The sequence below is a fragment of the Triticum aestivum genome, chromosome 6B (genome assembly GCF_018294505.1).
Source record: "Triticum aestivum cultivar Chinese Spring chromosome 6B, IWGSC CS RefSeq v2.1, whole genome shotgun sequence".
Taxonomy (NCBI): domain Eukaryota; kingdom Viridiplantae; phylum Streptophyta; class Magnoliopsida; order Poales; family Poaceae; genus Triticum; species Triticum aestivum.
In genome coordinates this window covers 647,073,467-647,084,927 of record NC_057810.1, presented here as the reverse complement: position 1 = coordinate 647,084,927, position 11,461 = coordinate 647,073,467, and positions in this window count along the sequence as shown.

Below are 11,461 nucleotides of genomic sequence, written 5' to 3'. Positions count from 1 at the left end.
GGGGGGGGGAGCCCTCGACTCTTCGTCGGTCGCCTCGGAGTCAGGCCCTTTTTCCCGCTCCCCTTCTTCCTTCTCTTTGCTGGAGTCGCCGGAGGACACGTCCACCAGGTCCTCGGGAGCCTCCGCGGGCATGATCCCGTCCCCGTTGAAGACGGGCATGGACTCCACTACCTGCTCCCAGTCCTCATGGAGGAACAGGGGCGTAGGAGCGCCCTTCAACCTCGCCACATCGCCCCCGACCAAAGACTGGAGGACCGCAGCCAGATCCTCGTCGACCAAGACCGCGGGGCTCGGGTGGGGCCTCCACATCGGAAGTGGGTACTGACGAAGCGGAGCCAGCTGGTGCTCCAAGAATTCCCTCAGCAGCGATGCGCCAGTCAGCTTCACCGCCGCCAAGCTGGCCAGCCTCAGATCCACGTCCATCTTCTCACTCGAGACCAGTCGTCGGAGCTCATGGGGTGCCCCGCGGGCAAGATTAGCCGAGAGTGGATGCGCCCAGCATCTACCTAGACCCACTTGCTCCTGAAGCCCTCAATCCTCTTCCCAGGGTTCGAAATGGCGATGGAGCTATCGTATGCGACAAAGCAGGGCTTTGCCTGGCGGGACAGGAACAGGGCTAAGGCGGACCTGGAGGCGGCGTCGGTCCGGGCTTGGACCGATGCGGCGGCGGCATGGGCGCGAGCCGGCGCGAAGCCGACCTGGTGCGAGATGCCAGAGGGCACGATGGTGGCGACGATGGTCTTCGAGCCGTCGTCGGTGAGGAAGCACGGCCACGAGGGCCGGGATGAGGTGGTGATCCTCGACCGGGAAGTCGTGGAGGTGGAGGACGATACCCCGTCACGCGTCGATGTTGTCGAGCGAGCGGGGGCTGATGATGGTGGAGGCGGCGCTGTCTTGGAGGAGGCGCTGCGGGCGGTAGTGCCGGAGGCGGCGCCGGTGTTGGAGGAGGCACCACGAGCGGCGGTGCCGGAGGCCACCCCGGCAACTGGGCTGGTGGTGGCGCAGCAGGCCGTCCCGGCGTCCGGACCGGAAGCGGCGACGCAGGGCGTCCCGGCGTCCGGGTCGTTGACGGCGTCGGAGGAGGTGCTGGCCGCGTCAGGAGCGGCCAACGGGGAGCACGCCTTGGTGCCCCGAAAGGGAGGGCGCCGGTCCGCCGCGCCGCAGCCAGCGTGGAGCGGGGGCGCCATGGTCTTCGGGCCTCAGACCCAGGAGGAGGCGGCACTGGACGCTGTCAGCCGCTGCCTGCGCGGCCGGACGGACTGGCTCGAGGCCTTTGCCCAGGCCAAGGCGGAGCGGACGTGTGACCTGGAGCGCGCCGTTCTGGTAAGCCTTTTCTTTCTCGTAATTTCTTCTTTGTGGGGGCGCGCCAGCGCACCCACTGGGTGTAGCCCCCGAGGTTCGAGCCAACTACGTAGTAGTTGGATCGAATCTTTAGAGCGTTGTCCTTGTTCTGATTTCTGCCTTCTTCAGCATCTCGACGCCTACCGGGTCACCGCCTTCAACCATCTCCTAGGCAAGTACCGGGAGCTCAAGGAGCAGCTCGCCGCCAAGGAGAAGGAGCTTCGCGTCGTCGTAGGTATCTTCATGCTCTTATCTAGTGGGGGCGCGCTAGCGCACCCACTGGGTGTAGCCCCCAAGATTTGGGCCAACTGTGTAACAGTTGGGCCAAATCTTAAGTCTTGCTTTCTCATTCGCTGAACTCTTCTTTTTTGCAGTCAAGGTGCTGTCCTTGCGGACCCGTCTGCTTCGGGCTGGTCATCACTATGACCGGCTTGTTGTCGACACCTGCCGTCTTGGCGTCGAGGCGGCGCAGGCGAGGGCGGAGGCGGCCGCGGCCCAGCGGTCTCTTATCGAGGCCAGTCAGCTGCATGAGCAGCTGGCGGTTCACAAGAGCCGCCTCGAGGCCGAGGTGGAGCTTCTTAGGGCGGAAGCTGCCAAGGCGGTGGAGGCACAACAGGCCCTGGTCGAGGTGGACCAGCAACGCGACCAGCTGGTCGACGATAAGGGCCGGCTCTAGGCCGAGGTGGGCCGCCTGCGGGGGCAGGTCACCACGGCTGAGGGGGCCCGGTAGAACGAGGCCTGTCGTCGCGAGGCGGCCGAGAAGGCGGTCGATGACAAGGACGCCAAGCTGAAAGCGGCCCTTGCCAAGGCGACCGGTCTGGAGAAGGCGCTCCAGGAGCGCGACCGTGCCATTGAATGGGAGCGGCGTGGTACGTTGCTCGAAGCGCAGCACCTGGAAGAGTCCTTCTCCAGTAAGTGCTTTTTCTTATATTTTGCCGGGTCGGGATCCGGCCTTTCATCCTTGTTGTCCTTCTTCTGACATGCTTCGTCTTTTGTGGCAGGAGCCTTCCGGGAGACGCAACGGCTGGCGGAGGAAGCCGTCCGCTTTCAGCGCGACCCGACCGGAGTCGTTGGATCCGGATCGGACCCGTGGGTGGCGTGGACCTTCCCGGAGATCATCACCGCTGCTGAGGCCCGCCTGCGGGTCTTGGGGACGCAGATGGGGCGGTTGTCCCAGGCCGGCACTGCAATGACGGTGGCCCTTTGGCCGGACTCCGTCGAGCCGAGCAGCTTCACGCGCCTCGCCCGTTGGTTGGAGATTGGGCCGGACCGGCTTCACGAGTGGCGCGTCTCCGCTGCTCGTGCCGGTGTTGAGATGGCGCTCCGGTTCACGCTGTCTTGGCATCCGGACCTGCAGCTGGACGTGCTGATGGGCCAGCAGGCCGGCTCGGAGCAGCTCTTGCAGGAAGAAGCTGGTCGGATTGCCTCTCGGGCCAGCTACATCACCGAGTTTGCCTTCCACAACGAGTTCCACCCGAAGCAGATGGAAGACGGCAGGGTCATGGACGGCGATGACTATGGCTTGCTTCTCCATGATCCGGAGGGGAGCTCCGAGGAGATGGGCTTCTACCACGATGGGGGTGCCGAGGAGGACACCGGTGCCTCGCTAGACCCGGAGGCCGCCAGGGGAGAGCCGTCGACGTCACGACGCGGCGCAGGAGATGCCTGAGATATTCTAAGTATAATTTGTTAAGTAGCAGGTCCACCCACCCACTGGGGGTTTGAGGGTGTAATGAACTCGGGCCATGGGCCTTTTTAAATATTTATGTGTAAATCTCGTGAGTGTTTTTGCTTTTGCCTTCCGTTTTTGGACTGATATCTTGCGCTTTTCCTTTCTCAAACCTCCCCCCCGCGAGTCAGACGGCCGAGGCTCCAGTCCATGACAAGGAGTTCGGTTCTTCGAGAGGAGCGCGCAGGACTTGGGCGCTTCAAAATGTTGAGCGCATGGGAAACACCCACTGGGCCGGCTGGCGGCAATCCAGCGAGGCCGATTGGCGAGCAGCCGGTCATGTGGCTGTTTATTTTTTGAGCGGCGGGCCGGGTTGATCGACCCAGCAGCCTTTGACTTAGTGTATGAAGCGTAAAGGAGCTCTGGCCCATTGTGCTTGCCAGCCGACAACCAAAGCTAGATCTATGGCTTTAGGGAGAAGTGGGGGACTGCGGCGTCCTAACTATATCAGGAATCACCAAGTAAGGCGACGAGGTGGCGATCGAGCCGGCCATCCCTCGAGCCCCCGGGTCGAGCAGGTCGGACCGGTGGCCGGGTTCAGTGGCATAGTGATGCAAGAAAGTAGGGACACAATAAATTGGTCGACAAAAGGCAGCCCCCGAGTCTCGTTCGGGAACCCCATAGTTTCATGTGCTTATAAAAGGCGACGATACATACACTCGTGCGGCTAACTGTAAAACGGGCGGAGGAGTTCCGCGTTCCACGGCCAGGTCGTTTCTTCGTCGGCGGTGTCCTTCTTGCGCTTCCTTGACTTGCGTGCATTGATGAGGTAGTAGGCGTTGCGGTCGCGCAAGGCCCTGCTCACGATGAATGGGCCCTCCCATGGAGGGGACAGCTTGTGCTGGCCTGCTTGCTCTTGGACGAGTCGGAGGACGAGGTCGCCCTCGCGGAACGCGAGGGGCTTGATCTTCTTGCTATGGTAGTGCCTCAGGCCTTGCTGGTAGATGGCCGAACGGCTGAGCACCAGGAGGCGTGCTTCTTTGAGCAGGTCGACACCATCTTCGCGGGCTTCTCTAGCTTCGGCTTCGGTGTACATTGCGACACGCGGCGAGTCGAACTCGACGTCGATCGGGATGAAGGCTTTGGCTCCATAGACGAGGAAGAACAGGGTGAACCCGGTCGACCGATTTGGCGTGGTGCGGAGACTCCAGAGAACGGCCAGCAAGTCGTCAAGCCAGCTGCCGGGTGAGCGGATGAGTGGCTCGATGAGTCGCGGCTTGATGCCGGACAGGATGAGTCCGTTGGCCCGCTCGACCTGCCCGTTGGACTGCGGATGCGCAACGAAGGCCAAGTCGAGGTGGATGCCGGAGACGGAGCAGTATTGTTCGAGCGCGCCCTTGGTGAAGTTGGTGCCATTCTCCGTGATGATGCTGTTCGGCATGCCGTAGCGCACCGCTATGTCCTTGATGAACCGAACTGCTATTGGCCCGTCCAGTTTCTTGATTGGCCTTGCCTCGATCCACTTGGTGAACTTGTCCACTGCCACCAGCAGGTGCGTCATGCCGCCTCGAGCGGTTTTGAAGGGGCCCACCATGTCGAGTCCCCAGACCGCAAAGGGCCAGGCGATTGGAATGGTGCGGAGTGCTGATGCCGACTGGTGGCTGCGTTTGATGAAGTGCTGGCACCCCTCGTACTTGAGAACGAGTGACTCGGCATCTTGGAGGGCCGTGGGCAAGTAGAAACCATGGCGGATCGCCTTGGCCACTAGGGATCGCAACGCGGCATGGTGCCCACATTCGCCCTGGTGTATGTCGAGGAGGATGTCGATGCCCTGTTCCTGCTCGACGCAGCGCTGGAACACGCCGGTGGAGCTGCGCTTGACGAGATCGTTGTTGATGATGCTATAGGCGGACGCCCGGCGCTGCACTTCCCGGGCTTCGGTCTCGTCCATGGGTAGAACCCCGTTCTCCAGGAATTCTGGTATTGGGAGGGCCCAAGATGGAGCCGTAACCACGGCGAAGACGGCCACCAGGGTGGGTTCCGAGTCGGCAGCCCCCGAGCCGGGTTGAGTAGCCCCTGGGTCAGGGATGGTGACGGCCGGGTCCGGGGCGATGGTGGCCGGGTTGAGCTGAGCAGCCCTCAGGCCGGGTTCACCAGCCCCCGGGCCGGGTTCCGTAGCCCGCGGGCCGGGTTGAGGTGCGGCCGGGTCGTCTTGAACGTGGATGGACTCGAAGTCCAGCGATGGCTTGACAGACGGCTTGCGCAGGTGCTCGAGGGAGACACTGGACGGGATGGACTGTCGGGATGAGGCAATCTTGGCGAGCGTGTTGGCCACTTCGTTCTCCGCGCGCGGGACATGGAGGAACTCACAGCCCTCAAAGGATCTGGACAGCTTCTGGACAAGGAAGCGGTAGCTTGCCATGTTGGAGTCGCGGGCATCCCACTCGCCGGAGCACTGCTGCACCACCAGGTCCGAGTCGCCGTAGCACAGGATGCGCCGAATGCCGAGTTCCTTGGCGAGCCGGAGACCATGCACAAGGGCTTCATACTCGGCGACGTTGTTGGAGGCGGCGAAATGGATCTGGAGCGCGTAGCGGAGCCGGTCGCCCTTCGGGGATGACAGTACAATGCCGACCCCTAGGCCGAGCCGCATCTTGGATCCGTCGAAATGCATGCGCCAATGCATCGAGTCGGGGGGAGGCGACAAGTACTGGGTCTTAGTCCAGTCGACAAGGAAGTCTGCCAGGGCTTGAGACTTGATCGTGGTGCGGGGCCCATAGAGGATGGTGTGGCCGGCTAGCTGGATCGCCCACTTGGCAACCCGGCCAGAAGCATCCCGGCACCCAATGATTTCTCCGATAGGCGCCATGCTGACCACGGTGATGACGTGCTCTTGGAAGTACTACTTCAGCTTCTTGGCAGTAAAGTACATGTCGTAACACATCTTCTGGTAGTGCGGGTAGTTCAGCTTGGAGATGGAGAGCACCTCGCTCAGGTAGTAGACTGGGCGCTGGACAGCTTGGATCTTTCCCTTCTCTGGTCCCTCGACCACCAGCACCGTGCTGACCGCCCGCGAGGTCACAGCTATGTAGAGCAATAGCGGCTCCTTGTCGGTCAGCGCGGCCAGGACTGGTGCGGCGGAGAGCATGCGCTTGAGGTCTTGGAAGGCCTTGTCTGCCTTGTCGTTCCATTCGAACGGGTTCGTCTTCTTCATCAGCTGGTATAGGGGTAGCACCCTCTCGCCCAGCCGGCTTAGAAACCGGTTGACCGAGGCCAAGCATCCGGTGAACTTCTGGACTTCGCGCAGCCGAGCTGGCTTGCGCATGTGCTCGATGGCCTTGATCTTCTCCGGGTTCGCCTCAATGCCGCGCTCCAAGACGAGGAAGCCGAGTAGCTTTCCGGTCGGGACGCCGAAGACGCACTTTTTCGGGTTAAGCTTGACCTTGTATTCGCGGAGGTTGGCGAATGTTTCCTTCAAGTTGTCAAGGAGCATGAGGTGCTGCTTGGTCTTCACCACGATGTCGTCCATGTAAACGTGGATATTGCGGCCGAGTTGCGGCGGCAGGCATTTCTGCATGCAGCGTTGGAAGGTGTCAAGCCGAGCTACATTGTGATGTAGCAATATGCCCCAAAGGGCGTGATGAAGGACGTCTTCAGGGCATCGGCCGGGTCTAGCTTGATCTGGTGGTAGCCGGAGTAAGCATCCAGGAAGGACAGGAGCTCGCACCCGGCGGTCGAGTCGATGACTTGGTCGATCCGCGGGAGAGCAAACGGATCCTTGGGACAGGCCTTGTTGAGGCTGGTGTAGTCGATACACATGCGCCATATCTTGTTCTTCTTTAGGACAAGGACTGGATTGGCCAGCCACTCGGGGTGAAATACTTCCATTATGAAGCCGGCCGCCAAAAGCTTGGAGACCTCTTCACCAATGGTTCTTCTCCTCTCTTTGAGAAAAGATCGTAGGGGCTGACGGACAGGCTTGGCGTCCTTGCGGACGTGAAGTTTGTGCTTGGCGTACTTCCTCGGGATACCCGGCATGTCCTTGGGGGTCCATGCGAAGATATCCCGATTCTCATGGAGGAAGTCGACGAGCTCGCCTTCCTATTTGCTGTCGAGGCGGGCGCCTACGACAATGTACTTACTGCAGCTTGGGTCTTCTGGGTTCAGCTTCACTTTCTTGGTCTGCTTGGAGGGTTTGGAGGCGGCCTCGCGGCCGGGTCCTTGGTCGGGATCGACGCAGCGGAGGCCTCGCCTACCAGGGCGACGATCCGGTCGAGCTAGCGCCGCTCCTCGGCAATGACCATCGACTCGGCCAACTTGGTGCTGTCTCGGGCGCACTCCAGGGACTTGCGGTAATCGCCGGTGATGGTGATGAGGCCCTTGGGACCCGACATCTTCATCTTCAGATATGCGTAATGGGGAACCGCCATGAACTTGGCAAGCGCGGGCCGGCCCAGCAATGCGTGGTATGCACTGGACATGTCCACCACTTCGAACCAGATTGGTTCGCGTCGGAAGTGGCTGCTGTCATCGAACAGGACATCGAACCGGACCTGGCCAACGGGAGAGCAGGAGAGGCCGGGCATGATTCCGTGGAAGATCATCCGGGTCGTCTCCAGGTTCTCGGCCTTGAGGCCGAGCTTGGTCATCGTGTCGCGGTAGAGGATGTTGATGCTGCTGCCGCCGTCGATGAGGACTCGGGAGAACTTGCACGTGCGTCGCGCGATGATGGTGGGGTTGAGGACGAGGGCATAACCACCCGGACTCGGCATGACTGTCGGGTGGTCCTCTCGGGTCCAGCTGATCAGGCGATCCGACCAGTGCATGAACTACGGCTTGGCCAGGACGACGGTGTTCACCTCCTGCCGAAGGAGGCGCTCGCTGCGCTTGATGTCGCCGAGGCTGGTGAAGACAACGTAGGCCATGTTCTGGTCCGGGTAGGCGTCGTCGCGCATCGCGCCTCTAGCTGGAGGCGGCGGTGGAGGTGGAGGCGGCTGTCCCGCGCCTGGAGCTGGAGCCGGAGGAGGTGGGACGTCGCCCCTCATAATGCGCTTGGTGATGGCGCACTGTCGAAGCGTGTGCATGGAGGGTCTTGTGCCGCTGTGGTGCTTGCATGGGGCATCGAGCATCTCTTTGAAACTCATGGCGGGTTGCCATGCCGTCTTGCCGGTCTACCGGCGCATTGTCGCCGGGTCCACCGCGGGCCCGGTGGCTGCGACGAGTTGGTTGTCGTGCCGCTGTGCCGGCTGTTCGGCCTTGCGCTTGTTGTTCTGGTGATGCTGCTGCCGGCTGCTTTCGCCGGCCAGCTTCAGAGGGGGAGCCGGCTTTGCCTTGCCGGCTTCGTCCAGCGCCACCTGGATCTTCATGGCGGAGTCGGCGTTGGCGTATTTGTCCGCCGTCACCATGAGCACGGCCATGATGGCCGGCTCGGAGCATAAGAGCTTGTGCTTGAGGAGGGTGCCGTCTCGGCACCCGCTGACGAAATACTGGATCGCCTGGACTTCATGGACGCCCTCGCAGCTATTCCGGAGCTCGGTCCATCGTGCGAGGTACTCGCGACTAGTCTCCGTAGGCCCTTGCATGCACATGGCGAGCTGGCTAGGGCGTCTGGGTCGCTTGTAGGTCCCCGTGAAGTTGCGGACGAAAGCTTCCTCGAAATCGACCCACGTGTTGACGCTGCCCATCGGCAGACTGTTCAACCACGTGCAGGCCGACTCCTGGAGCATGAGCGGTGCGTAGCACACGGCGAGACGACGATTGGCACCGATGATGCCAATGGCCGTGGTGTAGTCGGTGAGCCAGTCTTCCGGCTTCACGGTTCTGTTGTACTTGGGGGTGTCGCGGGGGAGCATGAACCCTTTGGGAAAGGGCTCTTCCCGGATGCGTGGGCCGAAGCACGCCAGCCCGATAGCGCCGCTCTCCTCCACCTCTAGGGAGCGAGCGAGCTGATCGAGGCAGTGGCGAGCGTCGGCGTCGTCGATGGTGCGCAAGCTGAGTCGACTGGTGGCTAGGCCACGGGGCGGCGGGTCGGTTGGAGCCGGACGCCGGCCATGCTGGCCGGGTCCGCGCTGGATCTGTGGGGTGGGCTCATCGCCCAATCCTCCGGCGGCTGTGGCGGCTGGGATGCACCGAGTTCGGGCTCGGCCGAAGTGCGCCTCACCGGGCGGCGAGGAAGCTGTGTGCAGAAGTTCGCCAGATCCGCCAAGACGTGCGGAGCCGGATCCCGCCGTCTTGGCGAGCTGGTTGGGGTGGTCCTGCTGGGTGTTGGCCGCGTTGAGGAGTTCGCGCATCCGCCCGATGTGCTCCTTTAGCTCCTCACCCGTGAGCTGGTCCAGGCCGACTGCGGCTGCCTGGGCAGCGCGCATGTTCTTCGCTGGGGTCTCGTAGACGGTCGGGACGGCGCCAAGAGCCCGGCTGATTGCTCCTCCCCGGGCACGCACATCGGCGACCCGGCTTGGCTCGGCCGCGGCAGGCGTGAATCCATAGGCGGCGTTGCGCTCCAGCTGAGCGGCATCCAGGTGACGCTGAGTGGCGGCGAGCGTCTCGGACAGGTCGAGCATCTGCTGGCGCCTTTCCTCGAGCTAGGTCCGGGCCTCAGCGATGTTTGTGGCATCGATGTCGGCGCCGATGGGGATGCGGAGGCTCTGCATCACGGTGCACAACGGATCGGACGGCTCAGTCCGTTCTGCTGCGGCCCTGGCTTCGGCAGCCTTCCTTGTCTTGCTTGACGAGTAGGAGGCGCCATCGCCGGTGACGAAGACCTCCACATGGACGTCCATCGCCCAGGCGGAAATGCCACCGCCAAGAGAGAGGGGGAGTCGAAGTAGCTGAGCACCTCGCTGGGGTACTCATCGGCCGTGAATGCATCGGAGATGCGCAGCGCGGCAAAGGAGGCGGCGAGCGCGCCGACGACGTCGTCCGCCAGCACAACAGACTCGTCAGAGCCGGAGAAGGGCCCCGTCTGAAGCATGCTCCTGGCCAGCTCCTCGAGCTGCCTCACGGTGGGCGCCAACTATCATGGTGGGCGCACGGTAGATGCCAAGGGATGGCTAAAGAGAGGAGGAGGCTCGAGGGCGCTGGTGGGCTCCAAAGGCAAGGTTGGCATGAGCGGGCGCGGGACACCAGACATACCCAGGTTCGGGGCTCTCCAAAGAGATAACACCCCTAGTCCTGCCGAGTGTAGTTTGATGTGTGTGATAGTACAATGCTGCTCCTGGAGCTGTATGGGGGAGGAAGGAGGTTGGCCAAGGCTTTGACCGCTCCTTCTCTCTGGCGTTGCTGCCTTGGTGGCTAGTTTAGTGCTTACTGGCCTTTCTCTCATTACATGCCCGTATGAGCGTGGGCTCCTGGGGGGTCTTATAGACCAACCCCCCGGGGGTATAATGGTAATGTTACAAGTCGGTGGGCCCGGGTAGTCGGTGTCCGGGGACCCGGGCTGGGACCCGTTGAGGGCTTGTGGTTCGCCGGGTTCCCCTAGGTGCGGTCCCCGCGTGCCTAGGGGGACTGTGCGCCATCTTGTCGATCGTCAGGGTGTGGCCGAGTCGAGTCGCGTACAGTGGCTCTCCGTCAAGTTGCCGTTTGCTATCGTCGGCGGTGAGGGCGGGGGCACTGTAGCTACGCCAGCCCTGGTCAGCGGGCAGGTGAGGGGCACTATTGCCACGCTCCGGCTGACCAGAGGCATGGGCGGGGCACTGTTGCCTTGGTCATCGTTGATTGAAGACTCGTCCCATCGTACGTCCTGGATGGGACGGGAGCTGACCCTTGACTGGATTGTGGAGCACGCCACGGGTGGAGCTGGCTTGTCGAGGAAACTTTTGTTGTGCCGGGTTCGGCTGTCTTGCGCTAGTTGCTGAGGCCGAGTCGACACGTCTTGCCGGGTCGGAGAGTTCGGCCGGGTCACAGGGCTTGGCCGGGTCGAGCGACCCGGAAAGCGCATGCCGGCTTGAGGGGCGGTGCCAACCCCGTTGTTTTCGAAAAGGATCCGGGTTCCGTTGCCTGTTGGGGTTCATCCCCCCGACATTAGGTCTGGTACACAGCATGGCATACATAATAGAACCTATGGCTGAGGCATAGGGAATGACTTTCATTCTCTCTATCTTCTGTCGTGGTCGGACTTTGAGTCTTACTCAATTCCACACCCTGCAACACAGACAAGAATCCTTTCTTTGACCTGTCCATTTTTAACTTCTTCAGAACTTTGTCAAGGTATGTGCTTGGTGAAAATCCTATTATGTGTCTCGATCTATCCTTATAGATCTTGATGCCCAATATGTAAGCAGCTTCACCGAGGTCTTTCATTGAAAAATTCTTATTCAAATATCCTTTTATGCTATCCAAAAATTCTATATCATTTCCAATCAGCAATATGTCATCCACATATAATATTAGAAAAGCTACAGAGCTCACACTCACTTTCTTGTAAATACAGGCTTCTCCGTAAGTCTGTATAAA